Genomic DNA, 15,523 nt, shown 5'->3' with positions numbered 1-15,523 from the left:
CCTTGCTCGGAGCACCACTACCCACAAACACCTATCCTAACCCAGTTAACACCATCATCAACCCCTCATAGCTCCCAGAAGCTACCATGACAACCTATTCTATCTGCCACATCCCCCACAACTCCCTCTAAACATCCCAAAAGCAAACAGAGCCTAAACAAATCAAAAACACTGTTGTCAACCTACCCATCGAAAAATCTCAATCTTACAGAAGGTACAATCCTGTACAAAGGCATCACTTTCAGTCCTACACCTAAGTACAGTCATGCTGAACTCACAGTCCTACTCTGTTTTTCCAAATCCCAACAGAGGAAACACTTTTAGCTATGTTATAATACAATGGCATCACAAGATTGTACTATCCCACCTGTGAAAGTAGTCATGTCATATATCATGTGCAATTTCTACATAGCATTTTACGTGAGTGTCCACCTGAATGAATGGCAACCATCAAACTGTGGCCAGGAACACTGGTGAAACATGCAGATGAGCACAAAATGCTCAATTTCAGTGGCTACTTTAGAAACCGTGCTGTCTGGATCTCTTCCCTCTGACCAGTTTTTCTTAACTACATCATGAGTGTTATCCTTGCAATAAATGCTCAATTTCAGTGGCTACTTTAGAAACCGTGCTGTCTGGATCTCTTCCCTCTGACCAGTTTTTCTTAACTACATCATGAGTGTTATCCTTGCAATACATTCCTCATTTCTGAGATCCCCCTGGCAACAGTTTTCATTAATGCCCTATCCCAGAACCACAAGTTCACTCATATTACATCTGCTGTGTCATCTGAACAAGAGACAGCCAGGGTAAAAAAAAGCACCACAGGCACTAAGATGCGATTCGGTGCCAGTGCCTAGAGACTCACTGCTTGCACAAGTTCCACCAGCACCACAGGCAGCACTGACAATAAAGATATTGACTTCGTCTTGGCCAATTGTTGGCTGAGTACAATCCGACCATGACCAGATGTCAATCGACAGAAGCCTACTTGAAAGATAGAAGAGCAACTCTCAACCACTTGGTTATAGATCTTCGTCCAGAGCCACCTTAGACAGGGAATTTTGTTTAGTGAACTCTTACAAGTGAACAGACTGTTGTTGTAAATTGCATTTGCTATGTACTGTGAAGTTTACCTACAATTATTTGCACCTAGTCATTGAGGGCTTTTCTTGCATTATATTACATGTAGTATTGCAGACTTCATTATTCAACAAGTCAGACAGAGAGATAAGTAAACCTTTTTAATTCAATTTTGTGAGTTTGTTGCTAATTTTTTGGAATGTTGTAGAACACTCGTGTTACCTGACCCTGGGGCATAGCTGTGTAATAGTGGCAGGGAGAAATTATCTCAGCAGTGTACTGCACCAGAAGCCATTCCACAAACTCAGCCTACTGTAACAACGGTGGCAACTCAGCCTCCACAACGGTAGCAACGAGGTCTTTACAAAACTGGTGACGAGGGCTTGCATAAACATCAACATCCTCTTTCTCACGATTTCCTCTTCTTCTGCTGTATCACCCTGTCTCCATCCATTTCTCCACATCAGCTTTCCCATGTGCTGCATGTACTTAGCAGGTGCCTGTGAACTTGTTATATTCCCATCCCATACACCTGCTGCCTCCCTCTGACATGTCAGCCACCTATCTCGAACAGTTCCTCCAGCTTCCTTCTTCTGTCACTCATTCCATCCAACACATTCTCTCATCCCTGTCTGATGCCGAACTACAATCACACCACTGATAATTCTGGTGGCACAATGGAGCTGGGACCAATGACCTCACTCTTTCATCCCCTCACCCAAATCAGCCAACCAACAACGGAGCTGGAGCTGGATGTGTGTGTGTGTGACAAGAGAAAGAAAGAAACACTGATGAGATATTGAATGAAAGTAATTTTTCTTCAGAAACAGCGAATGATATGAAGTAGTGATGGAAGGTACATAAAGAAATTTAAGCGTACCTTCATGGCAGTTGTGAGCTAAGTAAATCAATTTGCCAGTTTAAGGGAAAATCAGGATAACAAAGTTCTTACTAAACATCACAATAATAGCAATAATTATAATAATATTTATTCAACATCAAATAATCATCACAATCTCAAGAAGAACTCCGTCCAAACAGACCTCGGAAGGCCCAACGGTACCAAATGACTGCCATGTCATCCACAGATGACAGGTCTCCTAATTGGCCTCAGATGGGCTGAGTGCATTCCCCTCGCCAACAACCCTTGGCAGAACTCGATGGTCACCTATCCACATGCTAGCCAAGTCTGATGGCACTAAACTTCAGTGATCTGATGGAAATATGTGTTACCACAGTGGCAAGGTGATCGGCAACAATCTCATGACTAATGCAGACATCACACAGATTATTACTTTGAACACCTTAGGTAAGAAAAATAAAGTTTACAATTTATAAACAAAGGTTTTGAATTTGACAATATACTTTACATTTTAATATGTTTAACATTTCTTAATGTATATGAAACAGTGTTACATTTTTTCTGTCATCTGACTGCTTGTGACAAATATTTACAAAGGACAACATTTCTATTTATTTTTCATGAAGACAAAAAACTCAGAATAAAATGGATTTTCTATTGAAATTATTCTGATTTAGCCTTTTAATTTGATAATAGGAAGGGCTGTTAAATTTTTAGGAAGGGTAAGTGTATCCTACTGTAAGACACAAACAACAACACACCAAGAATGAACCAAAGATTATTCCTCTTCCACATACAAGTGACCAAGAGCTGAGAACATAGACACAAATATAGAAACAATCCAGGTACTGATATGAGCAGCTGCTGACAATAAGTATAAATACAATATTACGAGTGCCTACTACACTGCACTTATAAACAGGGTGCTCTGGTACATGGCACAGTTGATGCCATGCTGTATGCACAAGGTATGTGGCCCACTGCAGGTGGCCTTCGGTGGCCAGCCTGCACTGACGCTGTTGGTGGAATATTCAAAGTGTAGCACACTAGCAGTCACAAAGAAGGAAATTCTGGACCAGAACCGGTGTGTAGGAGACAAAGTGGTACAGCCATGGACATGCTTGTTGCCGCTCCCCTGCAAAGTACCATAAGAGAACTGGCGACTAGGGTGTTGGTAGCATGGACATCCGGTTGCTTGATGTCATTTAGGTGTTGGCCACTTGGTCGGAAGGCACTGGGGATACCGGTGTTGAGGGGGCCCAAAGGTGCTGGCCCAGCTGAGGGTGGAATTGCCAGTGGCAGTGAAGCATCGTGCAAAGGCCCGGCAGTAGGTGCAGGAGAGCTGGAGCCCAGAAGAGAGACAGGAGGTGGCAACATCCTCAAGGAGGGCAGGTCCACCTTTGCAGCAGGGATGCCCCATGTGGTTGGGACAGGTGCTGAGGGAAGAGGCAGAGGTGGGGGACCCATGCCCCTTGCAGTGGTGCAAGGACACAGCTGGTCATGGTAGCATGCCACCAGCCCATCACTGGTATGCACCATTCAAAGGCAGCAGCCTCAGTAGCTGTGGATTATGGACAGAATACTTCGATAGGCAGCAGAACACGAGATCCCAGAGATGGAGCCAGGAATGAGCTGCCATGAGGGCCATGCCAACAAGCATTGGTGGGGCAGGATGGGCCTTGCAAGAAAGTGTGTGGCTGGTGACCATGGAGCATCTTGACCAGACTTTGATACCCTGCCTATGTAAAGAAACCTGTAGGAACTCAAGAAGCATGTCAACCAACAACCAGGAAGAATTTAGGAAGTGTACCACAAAATCAACATGGACATGTTCCCATAGGTACTGTGGTGAGGGCCACGGAGAGGGCATTGCCCACAGCTCAAGATGTACAATTTCACAATCGATGCTGTGCCAAAACATGTTACGATGTCCCAGTAACTTGGTACTTGAGGCCCCACCCAGTTCCTGATGTAAGAAATTAAGCACATGCTGCCAATGATGGAGGACAAAATAGTTACACAAAGGATCAGAGGCCCTGACCAAAAGCCTGTCTGGCCAAACATGCTGAAAGAGATGAACAACTTGAGGCAAAGCAGGATTGGCAGCAATAGCAGCTACAAATCGTGAACCTGTAATAGGAAACCCTTCCACTATATGCTGCGCCTCAGCATTTAACAAAAAAAAAGGAGTTCATCCTCATAAAAAGTATTATTCAGCCCAATAGTAAACTGGACATTGCATCGACCCTGCAATGTTACTTGACAGGCCGAAAATGTATTTCAAAACTGTAGTGAGATAGAAACAAGGCCCAACCTTGGAGGCGATGTGCTGCTTTGTTGGGCAATGAAGAAGGATTTAACAATGAAACCAAGGGCTTATGGTCAGTAATGGGGTGGAACTTAGACCCACGCAAGAACACATGAAACTTTTTGTGTGTGTAGATGATAGCATGTGCTTCCTTTTCAACTTAGGAGTAGCGCTGCTTAGTGAAACTGATAATTTTGTTGCATAACCTATTGGATGTTCAGAACCATCCTCATATCAATGTGCGAAAGCAGCCCCAAGTCCATACTGAGAGGTGTCCACAACCAAAACCAGATGGTAGCCATGATGGAGAGCAGCCAACAACAACTGAAAAGAAATATTGTTGTGCAGTAACTTGTTGAGAGACTGGGCCAATCCAGATGCACCCAGAAAAAAATTGTGATAGTAATCAGTTTTACCTAAAATTGCTTGGAGCTCTTTGACATATCACGAGTTGTTCAGAATCCTCATCCAACAGAACCTGTCAATAGGCTTCTGACAAATCAATTTTGGGGATAAACGGGCCCCCGGTGAGTGTAGCCAATCACTCATCTGGATGGGGCAAAGGGCTGGTGTCAATGATAGAGGGAGCGTTAACCAAAACTTTAAAGTTGCTGCAGAGGTGAAGCTGACCGGTCAGTTTTTTAACAGTCATGAGAGAGAGGTTAGCAACCTCACTCAATGTAATAGGATATGACCTCCAGCAATGTCAGCCTGTTCAACTATGATTTCACTTGATCATGCAAAGCCACTGGAATAGGGCGAGCGAAAATGCACGACCATACTGTAAGGTTTCAGGGTAATGTGGGCTGCAAAATTAGTGGGGCAACAGAACCCATCACAGAAAAGAGACAAGAACTCAGAACACAGAGAACATAATTGATAGTAAGGGGCCTGATTGGAAATAAGGAGCATCATATCCGTGATGGAAAAACTGAAAGCATTGAAAGCACCCAGACAGGACAAATTTGCGGTACCAATATCATCTACTACCAAAAAGTCAAGGAGCAAACCACAGATTTATACACAGTGGGAACCATAAATTGTCTCAAAGTTGGAGTTTGCTACTTGTTGAAACTCACCAAATGTCGAGTTATTGGAAACAATGCAGGAGATCCCAAATCCACATAAATTTGTGAATTCGGTAAAGTCACAGCTGCATCCATGTCCACTTGCAGTTTGAGCACTTTGTCCATCACTTGCACTTTGATAAACACTTTGTTATGATTCACAAGCACTGGAGACACACAATTAACATCCATGTCCACATCTGCATGAAGGGGCTGGGAATGACACATAGATGCTATATGTCCTTTTATTCTACAGTTGTTGCAAGGTGCCCAGCACTTAGGGCACACGACCTATTGCATTACACAAAACAGTATGGGTGAGATGGAAGTGCAGAGCCCTGTCATTGCTGTGGTTGTTGTGGGGCATGTCACTTTCTAGTTCAGCATGGAGGCTGCTTTTGTACAGCTGCCACATCATGCTCTCTCCAAGAACATACTGATGCCCAATGATCAGAAACAGGGGCCACTATGGCCATGTTTCACCAATCATCAATCTTATCACCAGCAGCACAAGATTCCTTGAAAGACAAAACAATATTTAACACTTCAGTCGAAAATGGATTCTCGACTGTAGTGCTCGATGACGGACTTCCTTGTCATGAGCCAACCGAATGATTGTGTCACAGACCTTAGAATCAGCAAAGGAATCACAATGACCATCAGCAACAAAATGACATTTGCAACTGAGACTGTGGAGTTCAACCTCCCAAGCCCAGTAGGACTAATGGAGCTATTTGTGCCAATGATAGAACTCTGCATGTATTAATAAATGAAAAGCACCAGTTTGCTTTTGTTCTACAATATTATTTTTATTGCTAACCAGTTTTTGACTTACAAGGCCATCTTCAGACATTTACTCTACATGTGCTGCAATGACAAGTGAGTGTTTACACTGATAACTGGGCAACATTTCATCAAATGAAAGCAACACAAGTTCCTGGAATGGGGCTAACTGTCACAACATTTGGTAGGTTTGAGGAGAAATCCAAGAAAGCCTTACATATGTTTGCAATAGTGCCACTAAAAATGAGAGGGTATTGCTGAAGCCACCTTTCACAAGCCTCCCAGTCTTCGGCCACATCATCATAATGGAGACGGGCAGAGAGTATGCTGACAGCATGGAAGCCTGCATAGTCAATGTGTCCAACAAGTTTGTGACAGTGATTGTAAGAGTGTGCAGCTGCTCAAGAAGTGATTGGAACCCTGCCTCCATGGACACAAGAACCGAAGGAACAACCACCTAAGTAACTGGAACTGAACACCACACTTGTTGCCAACTGTAATGTACTGTAGAACATAAACAACAGTGTGACCACAATGAACCAAAGTTTATTCTCCTTCCACATACAAGCACACAACAGTTGAGAACACAGACACAAACATAGAGACAATCCAGGTACTGATATGGGCCATTGCTGACAATAATCATGAACACAATATAAGGGTAGTGCCTGCTGCAATGCACTTATAAAGAAGAGGGCTCTGGTAGACAGCGCAGTGGATGCCACACTATGTGCATAAGTCATATGGCCCACAGCAGTCTGGTGGCCAGTCTGTGCATATGCCATTGATAGTATATTCAAAGTGTAGCATGCCATAGCCAGACCTGCAGCATGTATCCGAATATTAAATACAGGGCTACAGCAGTAAACGCACAATTTTGGAAACAGGTTATGACATGAATGTCTGGGTTTGGCAACACAAATAATTCTGACGGCTTTTTTCCGCAGCGTTTAGTTTGGTAAGTGTTCTTGCACCCCATAATTCTATGCTTTAGTTCACAACACAAAAGAAAATATGGAAAAATCTTCTGCTAAGGAAACAAAATTACACAAGATGGAGAGAACCACAGAAAAAAAACAGACTGGTGCAAACAAACAAACTTTTCTTAAAAACAGAGCTGTACTTGTATTAATGTCACGAACTGCTGTAAGTTTATGGAAATGAATGCCTGAAGCACACAAATGAATGATTATAAGTGAACAATGGAAAGATAAATAAAAGAAGAAGAAACTGACATGTGTATCTTATATCTTTATCAACAACAAACAATTTTACAATAATATGAAAAAGATGGTTGCTACTCACCATATAGCAGAATTGTTGAATTGCAGATAGGCACAACAAGAAGACTGTCAGAAAGTGAGCTTTTGGCCAACAATGCCTTTGTTGAAAATAGACAACATACATGCACACACTCATGCAAATGCAGCTCAGACACACACGTCTCTGGCTGCTGAAGCCAGTCTGCGAGCAGCAGTGCATGATGGGAGAGGCAACCAGGTTATGGGGGTAAGGATGAGGCTGGGGCGGGAAGGGATCGGGGGAAGAGGGTAGGGGTAGGGGACAGTAAAATGCCGTTTGTGGGAGTGTACACGGATGAGGTAGAGAGGGTAGGGCAGGTGGGCAGCTAGGTGCAGTCAGGAGGTTAGACAGAGGATGGGGTGGTAGCAGAAAGAGAGAAATAAAAGGTTGAGGCTAGTAGGGCTGTGGGAATGTAGGATATATTGCAGGAAGAGTTCCCTTCTGCACAATTAAGAAAAGCTGGTGTTGGTGGGAAGGATCCGTATAGCACAGGTTGTGAAGCAGTCATTCACATGAAGAACATCATGTTGGGTGGCGTGCTCAGCAATGGGGTGATCCAGCTGTTTCTTGGCGACAGTTTGTTGGTGGCCATTCATGCGGACAGACAGTTTGTTGGTTGTCATGCCCACATAGAATGCAGCACAGTGGTTGCAACTTACCTTGTAGATCACATGACTGGTTAGACAGGTAGCTCTGCCTTTGATGGGATAGGTGATGTTTGTGACTGGACTGGAGTAGGGTTGGTGGGAGCATGTGTGGGACAGTTCTTGCATCTATGTCTATTACAGGGGTATGAGACATGGGGTGAGGGGTCGAGAGCAAGGATTGTGTAGGGATGGACAAGGATATTGTATATGTTCGGTGGGCGGCTGAATACCAGTTTGGGAGGGGTGGGAAGGATAGTGAAAAGGACATTCCTCATTTCACGGCAAGACTAGTGGAGAATATGATTAATTTGTGCCAGTCCTGAGTGGTACTGAGTCACAAAGGGAATGGTTTTCTGTGGGCGGACAGTGGGACTTTGGGAGGTGGTGGGTGGCTGGAGAGATAAATCATGGGAGATCTATTTTTGTACAAGGTTGGGAGGGTGATTATGGCCTGTGAAGGCCTCAGTGAGATCCTCAGTATATTTCAACACAGGCCAGTTGTCACTACAGATGTGACAACCAAGGGTAGTTAAGGCTCCATTGAAGGGACTTCTTGGCATGGAACGGATGGCAGCTGTCAAAGGAAGTACTGCTGGTGGTTAATAGGTTTGATTTGGACAAATGTACTGATGTTGCCATTTTTGAGGTGGAGGTCAATATTGAGGAAGGTGGTTTGTTGGGTTGAGTAGGACCAGGTGAAGCGAATCAATGAAAAGGTGTCGAGGGTTTTGAGAAATGTGAATAGGGTTTCCTGACCCTTGACCCATATCACAAAGATGTCATCAATGAATCTGAACCAGGTGAGGGGTTTGGGATTCTGGTTGTAGATTGGCATAGGCATAGGATGGTGATATGTGGGTGCCCATAGCCACATCCTGGATTTGTTTGTAGTAATGCTTTCAAAGGAGAAGTGAGGATATAGTTGGTTAAGGTGACTAGGTAGAAGATTGTTGGTCTGGAATCTGCCAGGCACTGGGAGAGGTAGTATTCAATAGCGGTAAGGCCATGGGCAATAGGGATGTTAGTGTAAAGGGAGGTGGCTTCAGCAGTAATGAGCAGGTCACTAAGTAGTAAAGGAACAGGATCTGATGAGAGTTGGTGGAGGGAATGGTTGGTATCTTTTATATAGGAGGGTAGGCTGTGGGCAATAGGCTGAAGGTGTTGGTCTACAAGACCAGAGATCCTTTCAGCAGGGACACAGTAACTGGCTATAATGGTGCAACCAGGGTGGTTTGGCTTTGGGCTTTAGGAAGCATGTAGAAGGTAGGAGTGCGCGGAGTGGTAGAGGTGAGGGGAGAGATGGACTCCAGGGAGAGGTTCTGGGGTAGGCCTAAGGATTTGAGGATAGACTGGAAATCCTGCTGGATTTCTAGAATGGGGACACTGCAGTAGAGTTTGTAGGTGGATGAAACTGACAGATGGGGGGGGGGGGGGGGGGGGGATCCTTCTATCACGTAATCCTTGCAGTTCAAAACAACAATGGTGTATCCTTTGTCAGGAGCTAGGATTATAAGGTCAAGATCAGTTTTTAAATGGTCTGCAGATGTAAGGTTAGTTTGCATGTTGAGGGATTTGTGGAATGATGGTGAGGCAAGGTTTGAGGTTAAGAAATTCTGAAAAGTTAACAGGGGGTTATTTGGTGACAGTCGGGGTGGACCACAGTAGGATGGAGGAGTGAATTGAGTCAGGCAGAGTTCAGCATTGGTCTTTGGTTGAGTCTACTTGGTAGGGTTGAAGGCAAAAAAGTGTTTTCACTGTAGGGGCCCGGAGAAAGAGAAAAGGTCTTTAACAAGTCCTCCATGACTGAATGGGAGTGGGGCAAACAGTGAGACCCTTTAAGGCGTTATGCTTATTCTATTTATTTATATGAATACATGGTAATCTGTTCTTTCAGACACGTAATTTTATGACAGCTGCTTATCACATATTAATGGATTTTGACCAAAAAACTGAAGGCATATTCAGAAGCTGCATAAACATGGGGAACAGATCCAGTTTACTCAAGGCATGTGGCAATGTAAAGATTTTTTCCAATGATATATTTTATGAGACATTCTTCCAATCTGTCATAAATAACTTAAGCATTGCCAGTTACTGCTCTTTCATCATTTAAAACATACTATGCACAAAATGACTAACAAGGATATAAGTGTGTATCACAATGATGTATGAAGTAAACCAATGTTGCAATAGTAATTTTATCCCCTTATTCTCAATAGACAATAATGGGAAGAAACTTAGGGCACAAAATGTGAAACAATAACAATACGAAACTTAGGGCACAAAATGTGAAACAATTACAATACATAAACAGATCATTCAATGTCATAAAATAAGGATATCTACAAACACATATGGATAGGGACATATGACACGCTGAGAAGAGAGGCATAAAATTTCTTTATGCAGCTTGAATTACATGTAGTTTGTGTTAAATATTCTCAAGTGATTGTGAATGGTTGTCCATGCATTATTGTAAAATCTTGTAACTTTCAAAAGTTCTTGAGAACACTAAGTTCCATACGATATATATTCTAAATGTAACTGAATATCCATTGCAAAACTATCTTTCATACATTTTGAGATTAGTGGTGTAATGTTTTAGCTTTTAAACAAGCTGCTGAATGATGGAAATTGCTCTAAAGAAAACATTTAAAAGGTTTCTTCAGAAACAGAGGCCAAATGGATTGCATACTGAACTACTTTAAAAAGTATGGCAGCTGTGGGAAGCTCTTTTTGAGAAATCTGTTACAAAACTCTCTTAGTGAGAGAGATAAAGAAAGAAATTGGGAATCCTCACAAAGCACAAGAAAATTAAAAACTATATATATTTAGCTGCACCTTCTACAAATTACCTGATTAGCTAGTTTCCTGTTGCCTATGAGGTAAGTATCTCCCTGTAAAGTTGTATGACAAGCAGTAATACACTGTAAACAAGGCTATGTTGTTACAGATGTAGGAAAGCATTCTCTTCAAAAATACCAATGCATTCAGATAAATGTTAAGTTTCCAGTAGGAGGCAATCAACAACAGTTTAATATATATGAGGCAGTAGTGGATTTCCTTCTAATTTCTTGGTTACTTTTACCTGGTATAAGCACACATACCATCAAGCACTATAGTGACAGTTCATGTTGACACAGTGAACATATTAACTTTCTAAGATTGCTCTGCTCTTTTTGTATGTGTACTGTGATCATTCTGCATCCCAGAATATTCTTCTTTATGGTATCTGCAGAACAGAGAATGAATGAATGAATGTCATTGTTGTGCTTGTTGATGTCTGTAAATATGTATGTTACATGATTCAAAATGAAAATCAGACATGAATAAAAAAACTGAACAAGCTTCTAAAAAGAGTGACTGTGAGCAGAGGTAACAAACAAGTAAAATGCAAATCTGTTATCATTCTGAAGATGGGTTTGAGCAGGCCAGCATTATATAACAGGCACAGTCCTCCTGGAGGTACAATCTTGCTGTCCTCTGATCTTTCAACAGGCTTACTCAACTAGTTTAGGGAGATCTTCAGTTTAAAGTAGACTCTGAACCCTGATGCAATTTGCTATTTCTCATATTTGCAAATCATTGGCAGAGACGAAAGAGGTAATACAAGGGATGAAAAAATCCTCGGACTGACTGATGATTGAACCCTCGGCCTTTGAAATTGTAGACTGATTGTTACTCAGTTAGCCACAATGTCAAACTAATAAATACACAGATTAAAACATATTGCAATCAAATTTCTGATTCACGGAATGCTTAAACAGTTACATCAACAGGAAAAAGGTCTTGTAACCTTAGACAGAATAAAAAATGGTGCGAGTATGGAATCAGGAACAGCAAGTTGTTTATAATCTTGGAAAGATGATCGAATGTGTAGTATGATGTTCCGGTGGAGTCATGATATGCTTGGCTTTAGAAGTTAAGGCGTGGTATTGGTCCAATGTTGTCAAACATCCTTTTGAGTTCATGGTGTATAAAGTTTGATGGGAAGCTTGTATTGTGGTGATGACAGTTGATGGAAATCCATTACCAGTCATTACTTGCAATGTATCTATTGATACTGTGAGAACTTCATGCAGTGTGAGACATGGACTCATACTGTTGTTCTTTGTGTGAAATGCTTTATCAACTTAATTAAGAGAATGTAAGGAATGAGTTAGTTAGTTATTTGCAAGTCCAACGGACCATAATTGTGACCTTTCACAATGATGTGGAATGAGTCAATTTTACAATTACAGTGTGCTTTCTGAGTGATGATTGTCAACAAACTGACCACTTACATGATTGTTATCTTAAACTATAGATTATGATCTCTCTCTCTCTCTCTCTCATAGGAAGGATAAAGTTTGACTGGGGAACAATACACTGTGGAGTCCAACATTGTTCTGTCCTTGGTGGCCTACTATTTCTTATATATACCAATCACCTACCTCTGTCCTCCAGCAAAGCAAACAACTTCACAAATTATGCAGATAAACTAAGCATTGCAGGAGACAACAAAACATCCACTAACTTAGATTTATATGGCAAATAATTACTTGCAGATTTTCTGAAGTGCTTTGCACTAAACTCTGTAGCTAATAATCTCAGTAAGACTAATGAGATTCAGTTCCATTCTGTTCACAAAAGCCCACAGGTGATTAATATTGCATATGAGAGTCAGCAAATCCATAAGATATGCTATTCAAAATTCTTTGGTGTCTGTGTAGATAATAGACTTAACTGGGAACACTATATCCTCCAAACCTTGAAAAGGGTTAGTTCAGAAATACTTGCTTTGTGAATAATGTCTAACATTGAAGATGTCAATGCCTCAAAATCTGCTTATTTTGGCTGCTTCTGTTCACTGATGTGTAATGGAATCACCTTCTAGGCCAATTCACTGCTAACGAAAAAGTCTTTACCATCCAGAGTTGTGTGTGGAAAGCCTCCAAGAACCTCATGCCATAATCTTTTTAAGCAAGTAGAGATAGTAACCACTATCTCTTGATGTCTCTTTTTGAACATGCTATTCATTCTTCACATTTCTCAATATGAAACAAGTGAGTCATACCATCTTCATGACATAAGAAGCCACATCATTCTGTTACTTTCTTGTCCCATGGATCATTTTGTGCAATAAATTCTAATGATGCGGAATGAGTCATTTTACATTCACATCAAAAATTAATTTGTCAATATAGTTACATGCTGAACAAATATGTCTTTTTACTTTTCTTAAAATATACAAATGTGAGTTAGTAATTCCTACCTACCATCTTTTACACACTACAATAATAGAAATTCTTCTACAGGATAGAAGGAGTTATCAAGGAGAACTTTTTCAGCTTTTTTTTCAAATTTTACTTCACTGTCTGTCAGACATTTTATAACCTGGGGTAAGTGATCAAACATTTTAGTTGTACCACTGTGCACCCTTTTTTGGGCTAAGGACAAGCTTCATGTGGAATAATGACTGTCATTTTTCCTCCTGGGATGTACATCATTGTTCCTTTTGAAAAAAATTGGAAATTTGCAGTAAATTCCTGTGGGACCAAACTGCTGAGGTCACCAGCTCCTAGGATAACACACTACTTAATCTAACTTAAACTAACTTATGCTAAGGACAACACACACACCCATGGCTGAGGGAGGACTCGAACTCCCAATGGGGGGAGCCGCACAGACCATAAAAAGGCACCTCAGAGCGCACGGCTAACCCATGCGGCTCCTTTTGAACTGCAATAGATCATTTACAACAAACTTAATGAGGGAATAAATATGCTTTGCAGCACTGGTAACAATGACTAAATCCTTAAACAGATATCTACAAGATTATTGTGGGTGAGCACCACATGTTTTCCTTATAGCACTTTTTTAAGCTATGAAGACTTTCTTTCTTAAAGACAAATTCCCCAGGAACATTATTCCACATGACATTGTTGAATGAAAATATGCAAAATATTTGAACTTATTGATCTGTCTCTCCCCAAGATTTGCAATGACTCTATGTGCAAATGTGCCTAAGAATTCCAAAATGTACTTTCTCCAGTTTAAATTCTCATCAATACAGACAGCTAAAAATTGTAAAGTTTCCACACTATCTATTATTTTCTCACCATGTATTACACTTATCATTGGTGTAGTACCACTAGACGTGCAGAACTGAATATGTTAGTCTTTTTGAAGTGGAGAGTAAGATCATTCACAGAAAACCAGTCAATGGTACTTTTAATAACACTGTTTACCATTTCTTCTGTTTCTGTATGTACGCTTGGATTGATTAAAATACCTGTATCACCTGCAAAAAGAACTAATTATGTTTGCTGTATGTGAGATGGAAGATTGTTTGCATACATGGGGAACAACAGTGGATCTAAGATTGAGCCTTGGGTAACCCCACATGGATTTTTGTCCCAGTCAGAATAAGCCCCCTTACTATATTGTTTGAGTTATTAAGTACAACTGTCTGCATTCTTTTCGTTACATATAACTTTATCTATTGGTTGGCTATACCATCAAACTCATAAAACTTCAGTTGATCTAGGAAAATACTGTGATTCATACACATGCCTTACACAGATTGCAGAAAAATCAACCAGCACTATTTTATTATTTAATGCTTGTAAAATTTGGTGAGTGAACAAGTAAATGGCATTCTCAGTACACCACCTCTTCTGGAATCCAAACTGTGATTTACTGAGAATATTATTATTGCTCAGCTGAGATACTATTCTAGAATACATCACATTCTCAAAAATTTTGGAAAATTATGTCAGCAGTGAAACAAGTTGGTAGTTATTGACATTTCTCCCCTCTCCTTTCTTAAAGAGGGGTTTGACAACAGCATACTTCAGTCTCTTTGAAAAAATGCCTTGAGTTAATGATGCATTACATATTTCAGATAAGCTTAGCCTTGTTGTGTGGGAACAAATCTGTGGAAACACCATCAAAACCAGATGTGCTTTTATTCTTGAAAGAATACATATTTTTCTTAATTTCAGGAGAGGTTGGTGATACATTCATATTACTGAATTTCATGTGAGTTACTTTTTCAACCCATTGCTATGATTTTTCTCTTGAACTGTTTGTCCCTATACTTTCTCCAACATTTAACAAATTGTTATTAAATGTATCAGCTGCTACAGCAAGAACAAACACAATTTACGGAACATAGTACTTTATAGAGCAACATGTAAGATAAAATGAAGTTCAGGGTGAGCATAGCATTGAACACGTTTACTGGACAACAGTAATACAGGTTACAGAATAGGACAAGAACTTGTTTGTGATCATTTAAATAATACTGTTTCTTTGGCGGTTCACCAGAGTGTGCCTAGAGCCAGCCCAGGTAGCCTCTATAAGCAGGCCTGTGAACTGTATGGATGTGTGATCATTTTCTATCTGTGACTCATCATTTATAGCCCTTCCTTTCAGTTCAATAGTGATGTTATTCTGTTCTGTGGCTGGCTGCCCTGCCTCTCATTGC

Source organism: Schistocerca serialis, chromosome 2, assembly GCF_023864345.2.
Source record: "Schistocerca serialis cubense isolate TAMUIC-IGC-003099 chromosome 2, iqSchSeri2.2, whole genome shotgun sequence".
Taxonomy (NCBI): Eukaryota; Metazoa; Arthropoda; class Insecta; order Orthoptera; family Acrididae; genus Schistocerca; species Schistocerca serialis.
The sequence above is the reverse complement of the archived record's forward strand: the minus strand, read 5'-3'. Positions refer to the sequence as shown.